Consider the following 10091-nt stretch of genomic DNA (forward strand, 5'->3'; position numbering starts at 1 on the left):
GTGGCCCATTTTGATGTAATTAGGTGCTTCTCCATAAACTGAAGCTGGAAATAATCATCCCCCTTCAAGTATCATATTTGTAGAACCTGTTACCCAATAAAACACAGGTAATTTCGGTATATAACCAACTCTGGATTTATTGGACCATAATATGAAATGGCCTATTTTTAATGGGACAACTACCCCCTTTTTGGTAGGTTTATATCCTTCCTATACCATACCCTATGTGAAACGTGTCAACTAAAGTAATACAGGTAATTTTTATGTATAATAAGCCATATACGAATTGGGCCATACCACATGATGGGCCAGCTCTAATTGAATATATACCCTTATTTGTAGGTTTTATGGGGTCCCCCTAAGGATACTACAGACAGACAAATCTTTCTACATCCTCTAAATTCAAACACCTTTATGCCTAAATAGGAGTTTCTGTTTGAATGGAATAAAGGTATTTTTATGTCTACATTTAAGGGTAACTAATTGAGCCCCTCTTTTGCCTTTATTAACAAATATAGGGATATGGATGGATATTTTGAGATGTAAGGATGGATTTGCGTAGGAACTTTTAATATCACCAAAATGTTAAGGGAATACTTCTTTTTAAAAATTAGATATAGTAATTTTATTACTGGGATGGAACAATTTGTATCATTTTTTATTTATGTCTCTGTGTATTGTATTGTATTGTATTGTAAATTACGTTTTAGGGAGTTTTTTCCTGAAGAAAGTGGTTGTGAAAACAAAGAATCCACCGAAACGCATCAATGCTATACAGTCCAACAAATTAGATCTTTGGAACATCTTCCATAACTTGAGAATCAAATTTGAAAGTATTTCGGTTGAGCAGGCGATTTATTATAGACTGGTGTTCCTTCAATGACATTAATAATTGTCTAATGTACTCTCTGCTATGTTTAAATGTTGATGATGTCTTATTTTGGATATATTGGTGCATTCTATGTGTTTTAATGTTTCTATTGAAGATGTGTGTACAAACAATGATTTTTGATATATTGTGAATTCAGTGACTAAACATTAAAATATTTTTTATAGAGAGAAAACTGATTGGTATTGTGCATACAAATTTTATTATATCTGTATTGTCTGTTTTGGTGATATTGGTTGATCCTTGGTTTGAACGTGTGAGAGTTGAATGCTGCATCTGCTCAAAGGGGGCATTATTTTTGACGTTTTGAGTCTTGCATATGCTCAAAAGTGTACTGAAGAGCTGGGGCGTCATTTACAAGGATTGACGCATTGTTCATTGCGGCAGTGATGCTCTAAAATGGTTGAGCCAGGCCAAAACAGGTTATGATGCATCATATTAACAATGCAAGGCACCAGGGCACTTAGACCCAAGGATGCGTCAGAAATAGTGACCCATCAGTGGGATCTCTTCCGCAAAACATCAACCATAAAAGTAGCACATTGCTGAAGCTGGCCTCACACCTGACGCAACTTCAGCGATGTGTCAAAAATCAAAGGCGATGTATCAGTTCTGACTGACGCAGGTAGCCTACTGTGTTGGGACCAATACAAAAGACTGTGAAATGATGGAGTAGCAAAGTAGCACATTGCTGAAGTTGGCCTCACACCTGACGCAACTTCAGCGATGTGTCAAAAATCAGAGGCGATGTATCAGTTCTGACTGACGCAGGTAGCCTACAGTGTTGGGACCAATATGAAAGACTGTAAAATGATAGAGTAGCACCTTGTACAATCTCACATTGGTCCTGGATGTAGTGTAAGCAGTATGGCTATGTGTCACATTACAGTGGGCATAGTCTACTTATGTGTATGTGGAGACCTGAGCATGTGTCACATTGCGAGTGACAGTGTTATGTGAGTGAAAGCAAGTATATGGTGTAATGTAAAGTGACAATACATGTATTACCTACCTTATGTGTGTACTTACCTGTTGTCCTCTGGAGTAAGCTGGCCTGGACTTGGGGACCTCTTCCTCCATGGAGAAGTGACAATCCTGGCCTGTCCCTCACAAGTAGTACACAACGTCACATTGCCTCGCTGCAATGGATGATGATATCATAGGTTCCATGGTCATTGCTTAGTCAAGGTGTCCTACACATGTGTAGACCTACTACAACTAGTGGGGATGTGCAATAAAGACATTTTCCAGTTTGTAAAGTGACTTCAGGTGGTCAAATTCCAGTTACAAAGGCATTGTGTCAGTTTCTACGCCTGGATTATGGAGGCAAAGGAATTAAGACACATCTCAGGCTTTGTGAGACGCATCTTGAAGAAGCGTCACAAAATTAAAAACTTGTAGATATCCCTGCATTAGTAGTTAGTGGCTTTTTATAATAGAACACCCACTCTTTATACATTAAAATCTGCTTGACACAGCTGGTTTCCGTGCAGGTTTTTTATGATGCAGGCATCCAAGAAGTGACACATCAGGCCAAATGTGTTACCTTGTAAATATGGAGCTACAATAGCACCACCAGTGTGTCAAAAAAATGAAGCAACGATGGGGCAAGCTCCTTGTAAATATGCCCCATGAGTGTCTGAGGTCCAGTGTTTATACCCGGTGCCTCCTTTGAAGTGGGAGAATACTCTAGAGGTTTCTCTTTGAAATGTGCAGGTTTCCTACCTCTGCTGCCCTGGTGCCAGACTAATTACAGAAGTTTGCAATCCTTTGTGTAAAGGCAGGACACAGCCTATTCAGGTGTAAGTGGGTCTGTGCCTAGCTCCACCCTCTGATCCTGCCAGTGATGACCATTTCAGGGACACCTAAGCTCTCTATTGCCTGTAGCTGCCTGGGAGGAATACACAAATATCAACTACCAACTAAAGTCAGTCATGTGACCACAGACAGGCTGCTGGTAAAACATGCCTTGGGCAGGAAAATGCCAACTTTCTAAATGTTGCAATGCAAGACAGAAAATGTGCGCAATTTGAAAATGTTCAATAAAAGAATCATGGTGACATCACGCTGTCTCCGCAGGGATTTTCAGAATTGTAATCGATTAAATGTGAAATGAGGAATTGTTCAAATATGGTTTCACTGGTCAAAAATTGATTATTCAGCAGGGAGCGGCCTATGGTGAGGAAAAGTTTCCTGCATCTAGCATTGCGACAGAGGGGTGCGCAAGCCTCGTGCCGTTTTGGTTTACTTTAACTTTCTAAATGTGCCATTTTCAAAATTGTAATTCAAAACAGGACTTTGCCATAAAAGAGGATTTTTTATTATAATTCCAAAGACACCAAACATGAACTGTCTACCTGTCCCATTCACAATTTAATAAAGAAACTAAGGTAACTCCAAGGATGTCCAATGGGAAAAGTAGACTTTGCTGTAGTAAAAAACAAATGTGAGAGTTTTTCACTACTAGGCATGCAAACTGAAAAGTACATGTTCTACTTTTGAAATAAATTGCACCCTACTCTCTCGTCTGTAAGGGCCTGCCTTAGTGGTGACATATGTATTACAAAGGATTGCATGGACCTGGCAAAAAATGGTATTTGCCAGGTCGAACTGGCATTTAAAAGTGCACACACAGGCTGCAATGACAGGCCTGAGACCTGTTTAAAGGGCTACTCAAGTGGATGGCACAATCAGTGCTGCAGGCCCATTAGTAGCATTTAATTGACTGCCCTGCATATACGTAGTGCCATTCTACTAGGGGCTTACAAGTACATTAAAGGTGCCAATTGGAAATAAGACAATTTTACCATGTTTAGAGGAGAGAGCCCAAGCACTTTAGCGCTGGTTAGCAGTGACGCACTGCGCAAGGTCCTAAAACCAACAAAAACAGATTCAGAAAACAGGAGTGTGACGGCAACAAAAAAGTCTGACAGAGAGGGCCAAGTCCATCACTGTATATCCTTCAAAGATGTTTAATATAGCTGTTCTAAAGACACCACGTTGAACTATCAGGGCTTCTATCATAGATCATGGTGCCTAAACCCAATCTATCTCAAATAATAGCACATTAACTTAGGACATCTTTACTTTGTTAAGATTTTCATTCATTTCGGAAGTAATATTTTTAGGAGCTGGATGTTTGGTTTATATTTGATGAGTGGAAAGTATTTTTAAAATAATGTATTAGTATATATATTGTAATGTTTATTTTTGATTGTTTTAAAAAAAATAGAAGCAGGATCTTGGGATTTAGAGGGGATAAGGGTAGAAAGTACTTTTTAAAATGTCAGTATTAGTGTGTATTTTTATGTTAAAATGATAAAACGATTTTATTTTTAAAAAAATGCAAAACATTTATGAGTGGAATGTTGAGTTTATAGGGGATAAGGTTAGGGAGTATTTAAAAAAACATGCAGTAGTGTTTATTTTTTATGTGTGTTTATTAGAAGGAATAAATTAAAAACATTTTTGAAATAGGTGTAGAATTAATATTGAATAAGTGTGTTTATTTTTTTAATAATTAAAATAATGTAAATAATTTTTTTAGAACTTTACTTTCGTAAAAAATGTTGTATTCATTTTTTTTTAAGTAAACTTTTCATTTTTTAAAATTAATTACAAAAATATTTTCAAATAAATTATGTTATGGGATATCTGATGATAAATTATGACTAGTACTTTCTTACATTTTTGACAAGATATTTACAAAAAGCTTGACAAAAATTATTAAAAATTGTAATACATTTTATTTTAATGTTGTAAAAATTTGAAATATTTATGAACATTTTAATTTACAGAGGAATAGTAAATGTTGCCCCTTTAGTGTTCAAAACCTTTCCTGAGATAAGTTTTTTTTGCAGTGGGAATGATTCATGTTGCCTCTTTAGTATCTAGCACCTTACCTGTGTTATGTTCAATTGGAGTGGAACTGCTACGTGTATTCATAGGTTGCAGTACTACCTTCTTATCAGGTGTCTGCCATTGCCCATTAAATATACTGAGTGGACACATTTGTGTGTGGTGGGCTCAGTGACACCCGTTGTCCAGTGTAGTTTAATGTACCGTGTAACATGTGCATTCGTAAGGAACAGTGAGTCTGGTAGGCTCTGCTCATGTATAAAGTTGGCATGGTTCAACAGCAGGCCATCTCCAAACAGCGCTCCAACCGTTGTTTCTCCCATCTGTTCCCAAATGTGAAATCTTCATTATGTCAGGGAGCCTGTTGGAGTGGGGAGTCCCAATAGGGATATATTGGAAGCATAAGGCACAGTCTGTTCGTTATATTTCTGGGACTGTTTCCAGTACTCAATGGCAATTTTTATTAGTAGTGGCGCTGCAGCAAGGGTACTGCCTTGGGTACAACAACTTGTGTAAAGAACCCTGAGCGACCATTCGGGCATGAATGCTATTTCATGCAGGTTGTGTCCCGCTAAGCATAACGCAAGCCATTGTAATTGGGCAGCCTTACAGCATGACTTCAAATCTGGTGCTCCCATGCCGCCCTCTCCAGACAGTAGTTGCAATTTTTTTTAGTCCCACCCACCTCTGGCTAGCACCCTAGAGCATTTTTGTCATTAATGTATTTAGTGCTTTGAAGAAATAGGAACACCGTAGATAGGTTGGCAAAGTAATACAATACATGTGGGAGCGTTACCATTTTCGAGATTGCGAAGCCCCCTGTAATCAAGAGGGGGCGTTGTCCAGAAGGACACTTGTGAGTGCATTGAGGTGATCGCTTTCTGAAGGTTTCCTTCAAGAAGGTCGTGGGCAGTCCTATATATTTGTATCCCTAGATATGTAAAGGTAATAGACGCAACTTTAAGTGTACGCTCTCCGAATGCAACTGTTGGGGGCTGTTGGTCGCTCTTTAAGTAAAAGGCATGTTATTTTTCAACGTTTCCTGCCAATCCAGAGATATGTTCAACTAATGAAAAGGTATTATCCACTGTGTGTAAATCTTCAGTGAGGTTTTTGACATACAATATTATGTTGTCCACGTATACTGTCACTGCGTTTGTAGTAGGGCCTACTGGGATTCCCCACCCAGGGCCCCCCAGAACATGTGCTGCATAAGAGACTCTAACGACAGAACAAACAACATTGGGGATATCGGGCAGCCCTGTCTCCTGCTCCTGTGTATTGAGTAGGCATTAGATATGTGGGCTACCGTACGTGCACATGCCGTAGGACATGCATATAATAGTTCAATCCAGCGGAGATAAGCTGGAGGGATGTCATATTTGCATAGGGCAGCTAGAATATAATCCCAGTTTTGGAAGTCAAATGCCTGGCGTAGATCAAGTGAAATACACCCTGCCATAGTGAGCCTACCGGGCCGGCATCCATTACGTGGTAAAGTCTCCGTATATTTAGGGAGGTACTCCGGCCCAGCACAAACCTGCATTGCTCCATGTATATGAGTTGTGATAGAAGTGGAAGAAACCAGCGGGCCAATGCCATACTCAGTATTTTATACTCTGTGCTTAGTAACGATAAGGGCCGGTAGGCTGTAATATCTGTGTAGTCCCTGCCAGGTTTTGGCAGTAAGGTCACCAGGGCCTGCACTGTAATGGGAGGCAAAGCACCTTTATGCAGCGCCGCCTGGTATGGCCGTTCTAATTGGGGGATTAACTGGGTAGTCAATGTAGCACAAACCTCAACCGAAAAGCCATCTAGACCCGGGGTTTTACTGTGGGAAAGTTCCTTGATGGCCTCTTTTATCTCTGTAGCAGTCACCAGTGCGGCCAAGGCCCATCTGTCCTAAGCCAAGACTTGCGGGAGCATTAAGGTGTTTAAGAAGTCATCAATTTCTTGGGGTACTATTGCGGATGGGGCCTCATATAGGGACTCATAATAGTTACGGAATGAGGTGTTACTCTCAATCTGGGCCTTTACTGGTGTTATAATTTCTAGTAGAGGGACCAATGGTGATAGAAGTTCCATGGGGCAGGCAGCCTCACTTTCCAATTTAAATTGCACTGCTGGCAGACCACAACTCCCTCTGTTGACAAAACCTTGTGCACTCTAAGCCTCCAAATATGTTTCTCAGGACCTTTCTATCCTTGGGAGTCAGCAATAGGCTGGCACCACCAGCCCTGACACATAACTGGTCCCAGACGTCCAAGGTGGTACTGGAGGCAGCTCTCTCATGGAAGTGGCACAATTAGGGCATTTAAAATTATAAAATCAGGCCAGAAATGATCTATCACTTAGAAAAGTGCACTAAAATCCCCAGGTTTCCTCCTCCCCTATTGTTCTAGTCCTATACTTCTCAGGAAAAAAAAACTATTTTCTGGATCTTTTAATTACATAAACAATCCAGGAAGATCATTCCTTCGCTTATACTGGTCTTCAAATCTCCGAACTCTATCCTAGACCAGCCATGTTGCCCCAATCAACATACAAAGGACATTGCCACTGCTGACCTCTCATTCGCTGCAGCCTCCATGTGTAACTGGCCATCTGTATTTCATTGGCTAGGTTTGGCACTGGAGTACCAGAGAACCATGGCTGTTAGCAGCCGCAAGAATGGCTTGATGATGAAGAAGTTAAAAAGGAGCAGAGAGCGGTGACCTCCCAGCGCCCTCATACTGCACTCCTGATTGAGAGCGATGGAATTCACCTGGCTTCACAAGTTGATCCAGCTTGTCAGAAATGAGTTGAACCTCTTTGGGGTTACACCCCCTCTTTATCCTTCAGACAGCCAAGCAGAGGGTCACAGTGTCAAACACAGTGGACGAATCAATCAAGGGAAAGCGCTTGAAGGCATAAAAAGCATGAACTCTAACATCAGTTCAAAGAAGAGGCCCTTAAGAAAGACAAGCTCATTTTCATATAAAAAGTTGCCGGATAAAGTTTCACAGAAAAATTAAATGACACAATTCTCTATGGATTAACATGTGGAAGGTTTTTTTTTGGCTGACCTCCTGCAGCTGCCTGGGACTTTGTCTTCCTTCTCAACCTGCAATTTATAAATTGGTTAAAACACATTTAAGATATAATGGGGATGTTTGCAAGACGAGCAAAATGTCAAAGTTGGAAGAATTTTTGGAGCCTCATTTTTCTTCCAATAGTGCTACATTTAGAGGATGAACACCACATGGACAAGAGTTTCCTTACATAGCTGAAGTGTTGATTGCCATATCTGTTTGATCATCTCTTCCTGGGCCTATCTTGGTACCCATGGGGGAGCAAACATAAGCAGACTGGATGTGCAAAGGACTTCTCTGAGGGACTGCTCATAACTAACACTAGTCGTAGGGCCTGATGTAAGTTTGATAGACAGGGCACTCTGTCACAAAGCTCTTTTTTGAGTCAAGGGGACTGCCAGATATCTGATGGAAGTGTGTCCATGGTGAGTTTGCAATCAGAAAACTGACTATGATGGTTCCTCTGAATAGGGGTCATTGGAATATCGGTATCGGACCGCCACCTCTGTTTAGAGCGGATGGTTTGATGTGTTTTCTTTTTACTTGTTACTGCCATGTAAAACCTGGTGGTCAGGAATAGAATAAAATAGGCTGACACATCTGTTTGGAATGCCTTCGGGATCCTGATTAAATGAGGAGTCCTCCTCGGCTTCCTCTTACATGACCACTCATTTCCACATCAACCAGTTTGAAAGCTTGTTTTAGACCCACGGATGTACTAGATAATGTGCCTGTCTCAGTTTGGAATACTTTGCAAGGATCATGTGTAGGCAGAAAACACCTATTTATGGTCGCAACTTCTTTTCTGATCCCAGCTTGGGCATCAATTAGTATTACCTCAGTCTCATCCCACTCATGGGTCGTGTTCAGGAGGAACTTTCCAAAGATTCTGCCATCTGCATCCAGCAGTAAAGATGCCTCGCCTTATCACCACAGGAGCCTTCCCTGTATGACTGAACTTTAAAGAGAGATGTCCATAGTGAAGGGATAAGACATGTTGATGTACCTGAATTCATCAATTGTAGAAGTACAAGGACTTAAAGATGGACCCTGTTTGATTTATAGTTAATTTCCTTATCGTTGAAAGGATTTCTCTAGTTCCTTCGAGCTCTGCCTGAGTTACATGAGTGTCATTTGTTGCTCCCATGTTAGTCTTTTACTACAAGTTTGTGAAGTGCACAGCACCCGTGTGTTTTGGCTGTTTCATCTTGTTCCCTTGAGAATCAGATGCAACCAACCTACATATTCCCCTGATTGTTACTCTAGGATGTCGCTAGTAACCGCCCCTCTGCTACTTCGTGGTTTCTTACTTTTCTACGGTTTTTATTCCTTACACCATCATTTGCATTCACTCAGTCGCTTTAACTTCTCTTTATTTCTAATAGCTTTCTTCATGTCACTTAGTTCATTTTTTGTATTCAATCACTGTCATTCTGTGATATTTTTAGGATTCTAGCCTTTGGGATTGCTTAAACCAGTGGTTACAAATGGTTGAATAGTCAACACTAGTTCTTGAAAATCTGCAATTTTCATGTTTGTTAACACATGTTAACTCTAATTTTGTAATTTGTTTCCTTTTTAATATTTGTAACCATATAACAATGAAAAAACAAAACTAACAACTATTTTTCTATTTTGTGAGGTAGTGGGATGTGTGTTCACCAAACGACTAGTATCTAAACACCCCATAGACATTTTTGTGTTTTATCATCATTTAAAAAAAGTATACCACTCTTTCATACGCAAGAAGTCTTAGTCAACTGTTTTGAATGGCATCTTGTCGAATTCAACAAAGCTTTTTTCATGTAACATGTTTCATTTCTTTTTCTTGTACAGTGTACAAAGCAAAAACGTGATCCATCGTTTGTTGACATTTATTTCCCATAATATTGTTAAAAATGACAAAACATCAAAAAAGTACAGTGGAATGATGGCCAGGTTCTACAGTAGTCATAGAATGTTCAGAAATTAAGCCCTCCAGTAATTTGTGAATGAATCTTCTATGCCGGGGAACAGACAATAGCCCAGAGCACAGAGAGGAAGAAAATAAAAATGTGCCGGAAACATCCCTTCGAAACTTTCAACTGTGCAAACCGCGCCAGACAAAAGTTGCCACAAGTATCCACCTTTGACCCTTTATGAAAGGTTTGGGGTATTTGCCAGGCATCCTCGAACAGAACCGCCGTTGTTTATGTACCAGAGATCACACTGTATCCTACATTTAACGCTGTTTCCATCCGCTGCCTTTACTCTAGAGCACTGAACAGATAAAC

The 10091-nt window shown here is 40.1% G+C and overlaps 1 gene segment (V, D, J or C); it reads left to right on the forward strand.

Moving 5' to 3' along the window:
* LOC146813330 (T cell receptor beta constant 2-like) overlaps positions 1 to 10091 on the forward strand; it is a 934578-nt gene that overhangs the window by 784256 nt on the left and 140231 nt on the right.

This window comes from Triturus cristatus, chromosome 7 (genome assembly GCF_964204655.1).
Source record: "Triturus cristatus chromosome 7, aTriCri1.1, whole genome shotgun sequence".
Lineage (NCBI taxonomy): Eukaryota > Metazoa > Chordata > Amphibia > Caudata > Salamandridae > Triturus > Triturus cristatus.